Here is a 17,412-nt window from a genome sequence, read left to right as displayed (position 1 = left end):
TGGGAGCTAAATCTCCCCCAGAGGAGAACAATTGATAAAATGAGATAGGTTCTTACTAGAAGATAATGCACACCCAAATCATAGAGCACAACATTAAGTATGGCCACTCTTCTTCTCAATTTGAAAAATGGAGCCACTACGTTAGACTAACATATGTATATACCTATATATAGTTATAGTGGTCTATATATAGAGAGAGAGAGAAAGAGACTGTATCTCTATATATAAACTACTTTATATATGTGTGTACACACACACATACACACACACACATATATGGGTTTCTTCATAGCCAAGTCATGTAAAGATTAGAAAAAAAAGAACTTAAAAATAGATTTCAAATGATTGTGGCTTTTTTTTTTTTTTTGCCAGATACCACTGTTCTTCCAACATCAAATGTGGTAAGTGGAATCTCTTGTTGGACTCATTGTGGTTTTACTGTAGAAAATGTGAGTGGTCTATCTGCCTCTTTGCATGGCTACAGTAAGAAGCGCTGAGTTTGCACCCATAGGAGACAGATATTATCATGTAGCCTGCTGGTGACAACACTAGACACTGGAGATTAAAATCTGTTCCTGAGACTTGAATAGCACAAAGGCCCACCTAATGGGCCTGGACTCACACACGTAAGACATCATGAAAAACCAATTATTCATTCTAAAGATACTCTTAGTAGATTATGAGCCAGTGAACTAAGACTGTCTCAGGATCCTCAAGCAATACTCATGAATCATGATATTCAGTGATTCACCAATATTGCGCACAGGTGGAGGTGGTGTTTGAAAGCATATGTGTGTGTGTTTACATGTGTATGTATCTGTGAATATATGTGTTTATATATGTATATGTGTGTATATACATATATTTCCCTATTTTATATGTATTTCTCAGTTACCAGAAGATGAAGATTTTTTTCCTATATTTAAAATATTTATAAGAAAATACAGGGGGCTGGGGATATGGCCTAGTGGCAAGAGTGCTTGCCTTGTATACATGAGGCCCTGGGTTCAATTCCCCAGCACCACATATACAGAAAACGGCCAGAAGTGGCACTGTGGCTCAAGTGGCAGAGTGCCAGCCTTGGGCAAAAAGAAGCCAGGGACAGTCCCTGAGTCCAAGCCCCAGGACTGGCCAAAGCAAAAAACAAAAAACAAAAAAACATAAAACATGTCACAAAATAAATCTAGAAATATTCTAGAACACTTTGAGTAACAATGGCTTTTTGGAATATAATGTATTAAGATAGGGATTTATTTGTTTAGATAAACAAATATCTATATAAGTATATTTCTTAAATATCAATACAACATCTGCTATATAGCAAGGTATTTATCGCTAGCCCAGCCTTATCAACTCAAGCCCTTAACTACAATTTTCTAAAGAAGTAGTGAGAGGTTAAGAACCCCTCTCTTCTATTTTTCAGCCAGGATTCTACTGGCTTTGCCAAAATGACATTTTCTTTAACTCTTTAATAGTGGCCTATAAAGGTGAAAAGAACAGTTTTCCATATAAAGAAAAGAAACTTAATAGTGTATTCTCGTTGAGGGTATTACTGAGGTATAAGTGTATTGGAGAAGAAATAACAACATGCCAGAAATAAACTAGGGGCTATGGATACAGATATGAAGATTACTCCACCCAAGGTAATACTATATTTAAGAGTTGACATTGCCCTTGAAATGGGTGAACCAATTCAGCAGTGAAACTCATTAGACAGTATGTTGTAAATGAACTTTACAACTTGGGGAAGGGAGGGTGGAGCTAGACAGGAATAGGAGAAAATAAGGGAGGGAGTAACACTGTTCAGAAAGAAATGTATTCGTTACTTTATGTAATTGTAACCTCTCTGTACATCACCTTTACAAGAAATTTTTTAAAAGAATACTTTGATGTTTAAAATCTAATTCTAAATAAATAAATAAATAAATAAACAAAAGTGTGGAGGGAGAGATGAACGAAAAGAAAGGATAAAGAAGTGTTCAGTTCCTGGTCATTGTGGATACCAGCAAATTAAAATCAATCCCAAGTGAATAGGAAGAACAACGTTGAGGCAACATTGAATTCCAGAGGAGAAGGGACTGTATATTTAAAACATAACATGTGCTCCAGGAGGAATGCTGTGTGCTCAGCCTTGTTTACAACATGGCAAAGGATTCAAGAATGTAATCTGTTCTCAACCAACTAAACAAAACAAAGGAAAGAAAGAAGTGGGGGGGGGGGGAGAGAAGATACTCTTTTCTGTTCTTTGTCCTATGCAGATATACACTAAAAAGATAGATTCTGCCATGGATTTTTGGAATGCTCATTTTTTGCCTTTCATCTTTGTGGCTAGATGGTGGAGAGAGATGAGTGGAGAGGGGCAAGGATGCAGAGAACTTAATTATGATGGAGAATGTCTTCCCCCTCCAAAGAAAATAGTAATGTGTAGTAGTGGAGCTTTGGTGGGCAAAGTTTTTGACTTGTTGAATCTCAGGTATTTTTAGGCAAGTTACTGTCCTTCAATTTCTTTTCTTTGTTTTTCTTTTTTCTTTTTTTTTGGGGGGGGTGGAGAGGGAGCGTTAGCACACAATCTGGAGATGCAACCTGGAGAAGCTCCCTCTAATTCTGCACTTTATTCACATACCCTGGTACCACTCAAACCTGGAAAAGTTTCCTGAGAAATGAACAGTGCCCTCTTTTATGGAAATAGAAACTCTGACTTGATGATGTCACCTACCAAAAAAGTTTGGAGTGCCAAGTGAAGCAGCCAAGGCTTGAACTCAAGTGGGTCTGACTTTCAGTTTTATGTTCCAATCCTAGGCAATGCTGCTGTGATTAGTTCCAGCACTGAGTGTGGTATTGGATTCACAGGAAGTGTTTAGCAAATTGAGAATTAATGGCTGAACGAACATGTGCACACATACTAAGGGAGCAATCTATTTGTAAGGCAGTCAGAACCTAGACTGTTATAACCTCCATTACGCTGAGGTCACCCATTCAGTACATTTTGGCCTCATCTTTGTTGTTCAGTTGGTCTTTGTAACCCAGTACTGTATTTAAGTAGATCAAAGTGTAAGCATGCATTCTTTCTTATGTGAAGCTTGCTAGGTGTTTGTGTGTGTGTGTGTGTGTGTGTGTGTGTGTGTCTGTGTGTGTACGCACAATTATGTTGTATGCATTTCTAGTAATTTACTGCTCTAGCCAAATATATTTTTAGCAACATCTTAGCCTGTTTGAAGTCTTAGTTATACTCTTATAACTTTTCTGCTTTCTTCTTTTTTTAAGCCAAAATTATATGACAAAACACTGTAGAATTCTGAGAGGTTTCCTTATAAAGCCTAAAATGTGCACAGGTAATTTTTTTAATTTAAAAATGTATTTACCAAGATTTAGACAGACATATTTTGAGCTGATCTGACAGAAAGTAGGAAGCTTTTTAAAGATACACAAGGTTCTCTTTAGCCAAGTTCTCTCTACACCACTGGGCTCTGTTTCCCAGGAGGAAAGTGCTCAGGCTTCAGGGAAATTCTTGGGGTGCCCAGCATCTTGATGGCTCCTGAGACTGGTTTGCATTCCTGAGTCTTGCTTTTCCCTTGCAACTATGCCTCTGTCTAGACACTTCATAGTAATATGAGTGTGTTTTGTCTGTCCCCATCCAGAGTCTATACAGCCTCCCCAATAATTACGAAGACCAGCTTCCTGTTTCATCCTATATTGGGGATGGGTGTTTTGGCACAGAGCCTTGCCAAGACACCTGCATGTCAAGTCAGATCCCTTGACCTCTTATTTAAACATTACCTGGGCACCTATGTTGGCCTTCATACCGGCAAGGAAGTCAGATAGAGCCAAGCCTGTACATAGATCACTGTTGTATAATGTAGCATTATACTATGGCTCTAATAATATTGAAAACTCTAATCCTCACTAAAATAAGAAAATGAGAAATACTAACAAACTTTGTATGTTTTGCCTGTTTTCCTTCTCTTGGTTCAACATCTTAATTTGACTGTCTTTCATTTCACTGTGCTCAGTCATAGAGATCTCTTAGATTGCAAACCACTAGTGGCAGGGCATAGCAATATCTTATTAGTGTCATTGTTAATTATCCAGCATTACATGACACAGAATTATGTCCTTAAAAGTATCTCATGTGAGGCTGTGCATACACAAGTGGAATTAACCAGTATGAAATGGATTATCCATATCAGCTGGTTTGTAGCAATCTTGGCAAACTAATAACTAATAGTTTTGCCTTTAAGATGGAGTATTGGCAAGGGAGTTCCCATGAGCTATCTAGAGGTTGTTCTAATTTTATATCCCATGTATGTAAATAGACAAAGCTCCAAGTTCATGATCCATTAATACTGCATAAAATAAATGCCAGTGAAATGAATACTTGGTGTTCTAGATTCTCTTCAGGCATTACTTAGCGACTAAGGTTAAGACTGTAGACTTCTTATTTTTCTATTCACTCACACTTCATAATACCTAAAATATTGCGAGCCACATAAGAATACTTATATCTTTATACCTTTATAGTACCATTTTAATGCTGAATCTGGTGAGCTTGTCTGAATGCTTAATTATTAACAAATGAAAACTTCTTGTGGACTTTGTTTTTGTTTTCAGCCTATTGGGCTGAAAAGGAGTACACCTCATGAAGATCCCTGATCTTGAGTTACTAATGATCTGATTAGGGAGATCTACTTCTTGACTGTATGATTACCATCAGACAATTTGGAACCATGTATGTATAGGTGTCAGCGTGGTAAGCAGTTACAGGAGTAGAAAGAGAAAATAAGCAATGATGTCTGGAAGTTCCAACACTAAGAGATGCATTCCAGAGGGATGAAGCCTTCGCTGAAGTGAGAAAGGTGTTAAGGATTATGAACTGTTCATCACATAAGAATTAGAAGATTCTTCCCCCCTGAATACGTACGGTTAATGTTAATGGCTCAGGATGCCATTAGCTCCAATTCATCTATCTGTCTGGAAAGTGCTTGTCATGTCTTTTTACCTATCATGGCCACCAAGGAAGAAACATGGGATTGGTAGAGTAATAAGTGTTTTCTGTTAGTTACCTTAGCACTACTTCTCATAAGCAGTAAATATTATTGTTCATGGAACTGCTAGATGGTGGGCATGCTACAAACCAATATTTCTGTGGGTTTCTTTCCTTGTGTACAACTTTCTCCAGTATCATCTTGACTGCTTAACTTTTGACTGCTAAACAGCCCAGAGAAGTGGGCAAAAGACACATTGGTGGGTGAATGTATTTCTCCAGCACCTTCTCATCAAGGCCTCAAGAGCTTTCTACAGATCTAGCTGGATATGGAAAGGAGCAGCAGTCATTTAGATCAGCGCTGGAAGCTGTGAATATAGTCAATATGTCTACGGAATGGTACATATGTTTGACTAGAAACAGACACATGGGTTTATGTGTATATAATTCCACACAGTGCAGGGCAAGTGAGTTCTTTGGGGGTCTTCAGTGCTTACCACTCAACCTTGAAGGGAAAAGAAGCTCTCCTGCTAGCCCAACATAGAAGAGAGGTAGGTAGCACGAAGCAGCCAAGCAGCCAAATATGGGGCAAGGTCCAGAGTAGGGAAGTGACTCCCCTTTAATTGGACTACCCGCCTAGGCATATGTTTTCCATACATAACTGAACCTGCTGGAAATGCCCCAGTCCAAGGGGTATTAGCCTTGGAGTGCTGGTCCTGTCTGCCCTGAATCATCCCTGTGTCCTCACAGACTTCACACACTGCCCAGGCCATACCTGCCTGGCTTCTTACAACCACTAAAGAATGGTAATGATCTCAGATTCCCTTTCCTTTAAGTAGTCCAGAGGTTGCTAAAAGGCCTCTTGCTGCCTTTTGCGTGTGGTGCTAATTAACGTGATCCAAGTTACAATATGTGCTAAAGATTCCACTTTTGTTACTTATTTAATGAGCTTCGTGGGATTTGAACATGAGGCTCAAAGTAGCAGGGGAAACCTCATAATTAGTTTCAATTACAAGAAGTTCCTATGCATTAAGACTATTTGATGAACTGCAGAGGGAAGGAACTAGCAACCAGATACAAATCACTAATTTTGTTTCATTTATTATTATACTTATTTTCCTCCTAATTAGTACTGATTGGCTTATGATCCTAATTAATGCAAAGGAATTTGGAATAGTATACAATGGTATGGCTTAGAAGATGCCAGCATGCACAACTGCTAAATTATTGCTAATTGTTATTTACATGGGGCCTGGAAGACTAAGTAATGCAATGCCTAATTAGCATTAAAGATATGGTATCCATTTCCAATTTACACTAACGCAATACAGATCAAAAGTTCCTTGAAACAAAAAAACCCCGCTCAGTCTTTAGATCCCAAGAATTGCACTATTGTCTATTGACCCCTACCCAAGGGGAACATGTTTGCTCTTGTCTCCAAGTGCATCTTTCCAAGGCTTGGCTAGAACTTTGAAAAAAAACAACAACAAAAAAAACCCAACCAGTTACATAGGCATACCCATCATCAGGCTGGCAATAGGCTCCAGTACTTAAGGATTAGAGCTGAGAGCCAACTGGCAAATAGGCCAAACATAAGGCCTGGGTTTGTTCCAACACTGGGAGGTGTGTGCTTGCTGGAGAGTGGAGTCCTGAGATAACAGGTTTCTGGGAAGGTGTAAGCACATCCCACCATCATGGTGCCCATGAAGTGATCTCTCTAGAGAAGCAAGGTTGCCAATTCTAAAGTGCTGGAACATCAGCCACTGGCATAGGTGTGGATGCTACTAGTGTGGTGTAAAAATGGTGGCACAGAGAATAAAGAAATGGTCCTGGAGCTGAGGGACCTAAAACACTCAGTCCCACTCAGGCCATTTTTTCCATGGCAAATGCTGCCCTTAATGCTAATGCCTTTTAGTAAATGGTAGAGTTCACTGGGAACTTACTGGGATATATCCTCCAGCTCAGGTACTTGTGCTTCTTTTCTTTAACCAGTCCCTTCTTCTCCCCCCCCCCCCCCACATTTCCCTTACCTAGTTTGCTTCTTTAAAAAAATTAATTTTATTATCAAGATGATATACAAGGGGTTATAGTTACATACATAAGGTTGGGAGTACATGTTTTATCGAACATCTTCCTTGCTTCTGTCTTAACCCACTCCTGTATGGAATGGGAAGCAAGGACACCACACTGGAGGCCAGAAGTTCCACCTGACTTGGCATTAGAAGAGGCATCTTATCTCTCAGGATATGAGGATCTCTCCAGGTCATAAAGGAGAAATGCTAATATCTGTTGCTCCTTCTCTTCCTTTCAGTATCTGGAGCTCAAATGGGCTCACTTAGGTGAGAGCCCTTTGGAAATTATGATGAAGTCTTAGAGTCAATCAATCATTTCATCTTCAAGAGCTAGGTAGTTGCTTAGTACCTAGGAGTGACTGTACACATTTCCTTTCACTGTCAGTCATGGGCACATGTGGACAGAATGGCACTTCCCTAAGGTGGCTCTGCAAGCTGGCGTAATCAAGGAAAGAAGCTGACTTCTATGCAAAGCCTTTGAAATCCACAGGGCAAGTTTCTCTTCCACAAGGGCAAGCACCTCCTCCATGGAGAGCTTGCTTTCCTGACACAGACCCAGGCGGCATATGATCAGGCTCAGGGTTCTGAGGTTTTTCTCATTCTTTCTGAGGGGCCTTTCATGTTCCAAGGCAAACATTGCTCCTGGCCATCAGGCCTTGTGTAAACATGCTATTTGCTGCAGTTTCCCAAGTACTTGATATTTTTAGAGAGAGTGAGAAATAGTAGCCAGGATAGTAGCCACTTGATATCTAATATAACATAAAGCCTGACTGGGTGTTGGGATTCATTTAAACTTCACTGTGAGCTTACCGAATTTTGATTTTCTCAAAGCTGGTAAAAGATATTTTGCTGTAGTTTACCAAGATTATATGTGATATGTACATGTATATCCATACACATGTGTAGACAGATAATCTATTTTGTATGTACTACTATATATTGTATATAGTATTTAAATATTTCTCAAGAGAACATATAACCGTATGTAGAAAATCTATGGCTAGTAACTTTTTGTAGTTAGTGAACTGGCCATATTCAGAAACTTAATTTTACATGTTTTAAAATTTATAAGATCGGGCTGGGAATGTAGCTTAGCAGTAGATTGCTTGCCTAGCAGGCACAAAGCCCTGGGTTCGATTCTTCAGCACCACATAAACAGAAAAAGCCAGAAGTGGCACTGTGGTTCAAGTAGAGTGCTACCTTGAGCAAAACGAAGCCAGGGACAGTGCTCAGGCCCTGTGTTTAAGCCCCAGGACTGACGTGTGTGTGTGTGTGTGTGTGTGTGTGTGTGTGTGTGTATACATATGTATATATGATTGCGTATAACAATACAGCATATGTACTTGTAGAATGTGTATATTCCATTTAGATATGCAAACTTTAAGTTTATACATGTAATTTCTGAATGTGCTATTTGCACATGTGAACATACATGTATATTTGAAGACTATGTTCTCCATATGCTCATTTACAAATGTAAAGAACACAACAGGTTATAAGTACTATTACCCCTTTTAAGACACATCATGTTATTAATAACTTTGTCATGACCATGTATATTACCCCATCTCTTACCAAGTACCTTGGGTAGGCTTGCAAAAGATCCTCTTTTCCTTTAGTGGAGATACCTTCTCACATCTGAGTAAAGCTTGGGAGAAGTTTCAAGTCCAGCCTTCAGTTTCAGTAGTCTCTTGTCTGGATACCATTGTGCAATTATATAAGAAACCCTGCCCAGTCTCTGCTTCTTCTCAGTTTTATCATGTACAGTCATAAAGACAAGGCTATTGTCTAAAATATTCATTCTTAGGTGACTTTATCATTGCCAAAATTTTTATTATATTTGCTATAATTGATTTAGATTATTTTTACTTTCTATCTATACAATTCCCAACTTCTAATACATATTCTTTTTTGTATTTCTTTTGTCTTTGCATTCTCCCCTCTCATGGAGGGTTTATAAGTTATCACTAGCATGATCTGTTTATTGGTTTTTCTAGACAGTCACTCAACTCCATGAATGTGTGTGTGTGTGTGTGTGTGTGTGTGTGTGTGTGTGTGTGTGTGTGTTGGATCAGTCCAGGGGCTTGAATTCTGGGCCTGGGCTCTGTCTCTGAGTTCTTCACCTCAAGGCTAGCATCCTACCACTTGAACCACAGCTCCACTTCTGGTTTTCTGGTGATTAACTGGAGATAGGTCTCACAGACTTTCCTGCCTGGACTGGTTTTGAGCCACTATCCTCAGATCTCAGCCCTTTGAGTAGCTAGGATTACAGGCGTGAGCCATGATGCCCAGCCTTTATGAACTAATACTGACAGTTAATATCTGTAGCCATTTCTAAAACAATGATGAAATCTTCAGGTATTTTTAACTTGATTATTTAAACTATTCACTACTTTTATCTTTTCCTTAACAATACAAGTTGAATAATATTTCTATTTCTTGTACAGCCCATGTTTGTGTATTTAATCCAATTATCTACAATTTTATACTCTCTTTTCTTACTATATATCTTTTCCCATCTCAAATTTAAGGGATAATATGTTTTTTCTTTCAAAGTACATACGTTAGGAAGTTTCTAGTGGCAACAAACATTCTCAGTTTTGTTGGGCTTCAATATTTGTAGTCTTGTTTTTGAAAGATGGTAATGTTCTAAATATTTATCTAGCAGGATGTTATTTTTCTCAATGCCTTGCAAAGATAAATTTCAGTTACTTACAGGATTTTATGTTTAACCTTTGAGAAGCTGACCAAAGATTAATACTTAGGAATTTTTTTAAGGTTATCCGTCTCTTTTTCCTGGCTACTGTATGATTATAGACTATCTCCAATAATAATGTTTTTTTTTTTTTAATGCAATCAGCACCTTAGTGCTGTCTATGAGCTTTTGGGCTAATGGTTGGTGTTCTACCACTTGAGCCACAGCTCCACTTCTGACTGTTTGGTGGTTAATTGGTGACCAGAGTTCCACAAACTTTCCTGTCTGGGCTGGTTTCGAACTGAAATCCTGACGTCTCAGCTTCCTGAGTAGCTAGGATTACAGATGTGAGTCATTTGCAGCTGGCTCATGTCTTAGCTTTTTGATTCTGAGCTTCCACGCCTTTCAGTTATTGTGGAAGTTCTTTAGGACATATTCAACATTCTCTTCCCTTTCTTCTTTCTATATCTCTTTCCAATACCTTAAATAAGATGTAGAGACAATCTGTGGTTCATCCCATGATTCTCTTTATGTGTGCTTATGATTTCTTGCCGTTTTCTCTGCATTGTATATACTTTTCACACCTATTGTCCAGCTAAGTTTTTAAATTGAAAAAACTTATAGTTGAAGGTGACTCATTTTTGAAGATATAATGGGTCTAATTCTAGTCTTTATTGTTTCTGCTGACTCTTACAGAAGCAGCAGAAATGAGATGTGTAGTGCATTTTATGCAACGGTATATTATCACAACTCACAATGTATGTGTGAGAGCTCTCTGAGTCATAGCCACTAAGTACATTTTCTCCAGAGATAATGTGCTTCTGGCAGATGCCTGAGGTTTGATGCATTTGAAGCTAAAATTTTGACTTGGTCATTTTTAGGCCACAAAGGACTTAACTCTTTTGACTTCTACTCATGTGACAACTGTCTTGGGCTTAATACATCTCAGAGGTAAATGGTTCCTGCAACCAGAACAAAGACAGAGAAGATTCTTGTCTGTCTTTGTGGCACAAGTTATGGCCTATTGTTAAGAATTTGCCTCATAATCCAGTCTTTCTGAAGGCATTTTGGATCACATGTTTTTTAAAAAATATATTACAGGGACACTTGTCTTTTGTTCTTCTTTTTAAAATTTAAAACAATTTTTTTGTTTATGTGTTACTGGGGAATCGAACCCATGTGTGCTAAACAAACACTATCACTAAGCCCTATTCCTAGCTCCTGTCTTTTGTTCTTTTTGTGGAGCCAAATTATATATATATATATATATATATAAAGAAAGTCTGGAAATCCAGGGATAGGAAGATTTCCCTAGAAAAGCTATCAACTTTCAGACTACTTACTTTGTTGACCAGTTTTATCTTCTAAAAAATCTCTAATCTCTACTAATCTCTAGCCCAACCCTTACTGGGATATACATTTAAACAGCTCTTTTAGACTTTATTCAACTTCTTTGAACGGTTTTAAAACATAACTTGCTGTGTTTTAAAGTAGAACTCTTTCATACAATTTTTTTCCACATTTCCATCCAAAGTGACCAAGAAATGCCTTTTGTTCTCGATTACTATTTGCTTTTTCTTAGTCTTATTAGTGCTATCACATTTCATTAATTAATTAAAAACACTATACAATATATACTGCATAGCTTCTAATAGAAAGTCATTTTAATGCAATCCTACTTTTTGAAAGTTCTAAGTCATTTAAGACATTTTAAGTGTATTTAAGTCAGTTTTCTTTCTAAATCCTACGCCAAAAATTCAGAACATGATATCCATCTCTGTTCTTCCCATATTATATTCCTAGTTTTTTCTACTGAAGAGTTCATAATTTTCAGCAAATTCTAAAAGAAGTATGTAACCTTAAAAAAGAAAAGGCTAAGAATTGCTTATCTTTGAGGAATATCAACAATTAAAAAGGTCTACATTTATAAGAGAATTCTGGAAACTATGCCTGGGAAAAGGCAGTGAAAAATGTCCCACGAGAAACGGTATATATAGCTGTATCTATGTATACATGTCAGTCTGTGTCTGTGCTTTGATCTGCATATTTATGTACATGAAATGCACAAATGCCTATACTGTCATTCATAGGAGTACACGCTACACTGCTAAAATGCAGTAGTAAATGTGGATAGGGACGACTGTGGTTACAAACAATAAATTTTAATTATGTGTATTTCGAATGCAACTTCAAAGATAACAAACTGTTTGATCTTCACTAAGAAAACCAAAACCACTCATCCCTGAGAAAACTCTGGCAATACTTGATCTAAAATAGGTAATTCTAAATGAACATTACCTGTCTTGACTTCTCTGCCAGACTTGGCTCTAGGTGATTTGGCTGCATCTATAAATCACATCTTCCTTCCAAAGACAAAGACACTTCAAGCATTCAAAAGACTGTGGTAGTCCCTGAAAGAATCTGCAAGAGGTCTCTAAAAACTTCTGAGCAGAGGAAGCTGTCCCAGGGTCGAGGTTACTTAATGGTCATTGCTAGACAGACAGGAATGACTTTTATTTGGCAACTTACATGCCAATGGCTTCACGAGTGCTTGCGTTTTTTCTTTTCTTATTAACATGTCTCAAATCTTTGTGACCACAGAATGGTTAAAAAATTAACCCAGTAGGCTCTTTTGTAGAAGGACAACAAATAAGTTCATCCTGATGATGTTTCTGGGACAAGACACATGATCATCTTTAGGAGAAACCTCTACTAGGACAGAGGCTTGGTTATGTACAATGCCATTTTATAGTTGTGGGTGTTTTTACTACCCTGTGGCACAAAATATATTCTTCATTGCTTTAAAACAGAAAGTCTATAAATGTCCCCTCTTTTCCTCTGAGAAAAGTCTCCAGTGAACTATTTATTGTATAGAAGAAGAAGGGTGAGTATAGTGCAATAAGACTTTTCATGAGAAAGAGAGAGCAGACACATTCATGTAACTTGAATTAGAGATGTTGTTATTCTTCTCTTATTATTATTATTATTGTTGTTAATCTTATCCTGCCTAATTTGTAAGTTTTGTCATAAAAATGTGTTTAGATATTAAAGATGGGTCTTGGGACTACCTGTGGTTTCAAGAGTATACTGGGGATGGGGGGTATCATGGAATATATCTTCCTTAGTTAACGGGGACTACTAGTAATGAAAAAAACAACAAAAATAGACTAGTTGTAGTTATAATAATAATGAAAATTTAACAGATTACCTTGTACACCTGTAGTTATACCACATCGGGCATTTAGATCTTCTACCTTGTATATGATAGGCTAGGAATAACCAGTTTTCACAAATGGCAAAAGTAAAATTCAGAAATAAGTCACTTGAGGTTTCCTATCACTGCAGACCAGTTGTAAAGGGTGATAAGTAGTAGGGTATTTAACTAGGTTATTGGCTAACCATTGTCTCAAGCCCAGACAAGGCTACTCAAGCTGGCAGGGGCTGTTTCCTTGTCTGTTGTTTCTCAGCAAGAAAACTCAGGGCCCTCTTGAGTGTGAGACACTGGAAAGCAGACTTGAGAACATGCTCAGCCAACAGAGCAAATTCTAGTTAGCTCAGGTACGATTAATCTTTATTTACTCTGTTAGCACCCTGACTTTGGCAAGTGACCTCAGCCTTCTATGCCTCAATTCCCTGGTCTGTAGAATGGAGATAATAGAACTGCTTAGTTCCTAGTACTAATCCTGGAAAAAAAAAAAAGCATATAAAACACTGAGGATAGCACCTTCCATTTTTGTCAGCTCTCAAAGCTAACTATTATTACTAAAACGTCAATGTAATTGAACATGTTTCTGAGGGAGGTGGCTATGCATACATTCCCACCCCCAACCACGTTTTGTTGTTTGAAAAAGTACATCCAGCTCCATAATTCTATAAACAAAAATAGCTCCCATCATGTCCTTCCTCCCTTTGTCTTTCACAATTCTTGATCATGATTTGAGTTCCTATCAAGGCTGTAGTCTGGAGTCTAACAGTTCCCAGAACATGTCAGGGGTTTTCAGTGACTCCCCAGGGGGCCTGCAGAGTAAAATTACAATTACAGTCATGGCTGAATTTTACCAATTCTATGGCTTTTGACAAGGTCCTACATTGTTCTAGGTCATGGTGCTGCCATCCATAAAGTCCTACATGGAAACACAAGGTGCTCCTAGGCCTAACACAATGGTTTAGCAGAGGGGATTGTATGAGACCTTTCAATAGAACCTGTAGTAGATGTGCCTCCCTTATCACTTTCAAATCACTTAATGAAAGCTTGGGTCAAAAACACTTTGCAAAAGCTCTCTTCATTAGCCAGCAGAGATAACATGATCCATTGGAGACAGGAATGAACTACATGCAGGCGTCAAACACCCTGCTATATTAAACAACATATGTCATGAAGCCAGGTGCTAGTGGCTCATGCCTGGAATCCTAGCTACTGAGAAGGCTGAGATCTGAGGATTACAGTTCAAATCCAGCCCAGGCTGGTAAGTTCACAAGACTCTTATGTCGAATAAAGTGGTTGGAAAAGGCTGGAAGTGGCACTGTGGCTCAAGTGGTAGAGTGCTAGCTTAGAGCAAAAGAAGCTCAGGGACAGTGCTCAGGGGCTGTGTTCAAGTGCCAGGACCAGCACACACAAAATAAATGAAAATATATGGCATGGAGCATCCAGTTCTCCTATAATGACCTGCATGCATGACAAGTTAGTTTACTGAATATCAGTTTGCCTGCTATAGATAACCACGGAAAAGCAACACCATTGTGTGGTTTACATGCTTTTCAAAAACTCATGGCAAACTTAGAAGGGGAGGGCAAAAAGAAACAAAGTCAAACCAGAGCCATGAATAAATTAAAGAAAAAAACTGCAGAGCTTCTGCAGGGCAAAGGACATAGCTCTCAAGATAAACAGAAAGCCCACAGATTGGGAAAAGATCTTTACCGGCCATACAACAGACAAAGGCCTCATATCTAAAATATATGCAGAGCTAAAAAAATTACATTCTTCCAAAACAAAACCGCAAAGAACCAATAGCCCCCTCAAAAAGTGGGCTAAAGACTTAAAAAGAGACTTCTCTGATGAGGAAATGAGAATGGCCAAGAGACATATGAAAAAGTGCTCTACATCACTGGCCATAAAAGAAATGCAAATCAAAACAACATTGAGATTCCATCTCACCCCAGTAAGAATGTCATATATCAAGAAAACTAACAATAACAAATGTTAGAGGGGATATGGCCAAAAGGGAACCCTAGTTCATTGTTGGTGGGAATGTAAACTGGTTCAACCACTCTGGAAAGCTGTTGGAGATTCCTCAGAAGGCTAAGCATAGAGCTCCCCTATGATCCAGCAGCCCCACTTTTGGGCATCTACCCAAAAGACCACAAACAAGAACACACTAAAGCCACCAGCACAACAATGTTCATCACAGCACAATTTGTCATAGATAGAATTTGGGGGCTGGGGATATGGCCTAGTGGCAAGAGAGCTTGCCTCGTATACATGAGGCCCTGGGTTCAATTCCCCAGCACCACATATACAGAAAACGGCCAGAAGTGGCGCTGTGGCTCAAGTGGCAGAGTGCTAGCCTTGAGCAAAAGGAAGCCAGGGACAGTGCTCGGGCCCTGAGTTCAAGGCCCAGGACTGGCCAAAAAAAAAATTTTTTTTTGGAACCAACCCAGATGCCCCTCAGTAGACAAATGGATCAGGAAAATGTGGTACATATACACAATGGAATTTTATGCCTCTATCAGAAAGAATGACATTGCCCCATTTGTAAGGAGATGGAAGGACTTGGAAAAAATTATACTAAGTGAAGTGAGCCAGACCCAAAGAAACATCGACTCTATGGTCTCCCTCATAAGGAATAATTAGCACAGGTTTAGGCTAGTCACAGCAGAGGATCACAAGTGACCAATAGCTATACCCTTATGAATACAAAAGATGATGCTAAGTATAATGAACTCCATGTTATGGAAATGATTGTTATATCACTGTTGTAATTACTTTCAACATGCGATGTGAAACTGTAGCTTCTATTGTTGATGATCCTCTTGTATCCCCTTTCTGTGGTTGTACCTGCACTATCTCTCTATCTTATCTGAGTACATTGGAAACCATGTATAACAGGTATTAGAACTAGGAAACTGAAAGGGAATAGCAAAATCAAGAGACACAGGGTAAAAAAGACAAACGATTGGGGCTGGGGATATGGCCTAGTGGCAAGAGTGCTTGCCTCATATACATGAGTCCCTGGGTTCAATTCTCCAGCACCACATATACAGAAAATGGCCAGAAGTGGCGCTGTGGCTCAAGTGGCAGAGTGCTAGCCTTGAGCGGGAAGAAGCCAGGAACAGTGCTCAAGCCCAGTACTGGCCAAAAAAAAATAAAAATTAAAAATAAATAAAATAAAATAAAGTGAGCTTAAAAAAAAAGACAAACGATTACAAAAGCAATACTTGCAAAACTGTTTAGTGTAAATCTACTGAACAACTCATGGGGGGGGAAGGGAAAGGGGGAGGGGGAGGGGGGAATGAGGAAGGAGGTAACAAACAGTACAAGAAATGTATCCAATGCCTAACATATGAAACTGTAACCGCTCTGTATATCAGTTTGACAATAAAAAAATATATATAAAAAAAGACTAGACGGGGAGTACTCTAAATGATATAATAATCACAGAATCATCCAAATTAGGTGTGGAAGGATGAAGCTTGGGCTCAACCCCCCTGAGGCAACTTCTCCAAAAAGACAAGGTGTAAGGATGCTCGAGCTGGCATCCCCTGCTTCTCCAGCCCAGCTCCCTGCCATATGCTTGCTTCCGAAGCCCTGCTTTTATGCATTTAAATGATGCTACCATTTCCTCACCCAATTTGTATATTTTACACCTGCATAGGAAGATGTTATTGGAAGTGTCATTTATTCCAGAGCTGTGAAACCACAAATAGGGATTGATTCCACTAGCAACTTCAATTCTCACAATCAAGCAATTGAATCACTTTTACTACCTTTAACTCCACCCCACCTTCTTCAAACTTCTGCTTTATGGGGAGCTTTTTATATGTGTCCTACAATAAGCCGAGTTCTGAATACAAATGTACATTTCCCATGTATGTGACACTTTCAAAAAGTGTGAAGAGAAAATCCTGGAAAGATTGTGGAGCAAAGCCATTGCACTCATAATACTCTGATTTAGTTATTTTTTTTTCCTGCTAATAAAAACAAAACACAAGTGCAACATTTTTGCCAGCTAATCGGCTATAAAAACTAAGTGCTCCTCAGAGAGAGAGAGAGAGAGAGAAAGAGAGAGAGAGAGAGAGAGAGAGAGAAAGAAAACATCAAATCTCAGTGCTCTTTCCAGATCTTCAAAAAATGAAAAATACAAGCAAAAAGGGGAAATGCTGATTTAGATCACAGGTGATTCTCATGTATTATGTAAATTTGAACAAGGTAGCCCTATAGTCTCAGGGCAAAGATGGGGCCACCATAATAAACCCTGGGTGCTCTTCTTTTGGAAAGCTCTACTATTGTCAGAAAGATGAATTCTAAAACAACTCTATTTTGTGCTCTCTGCAGATTTTATTGACAAAGGTGTCAAGTCTCACAGAACTGAAAGTTGTTTCCCTTGTCATGAAATAAATAAGTAGGTTTGCTCCAGTTCTTAGCTCCATTCGATTTTGCTTAGACA

The 17,412-nt window shown here is 38.6% G+C and overlaps 1 protein-coding gene across 5 annotated transcripts in view; it reads right to left on the bottom strand.

The window, feature by feature from the left end:
- Positions 1-17,412, bottom strand: part of Setbp1 (SET binding protein 1) — a 349,334-nt gene that overhangs the window by 61,903 nt on the left and 270,019 nt on the right. The gene's annotated exons all lie outside the window — the stretch shown is intronic.

The sequence above is a fragment of the Perognathus longimembris genome, chromosome 15 (genome assembly GCF_023159225.1).
Source record: "Perognathus longimembris pacificus isolate PPM17 chromosome 15, ASM2315922v1, whole genome shotgun sequence".
Classification (NCBI taxonomy): Eukaryota; Metazoa; Chordata; class Mammalia; order Rodentia; family Heteromyidae; genus Perognathus; species Perognathus longimembris.
The sequence above is the reverse complement of the archived record's forward strand: the minus strand, read 5'-3'. Positions and strand labels throughout refer to the sequence as shown.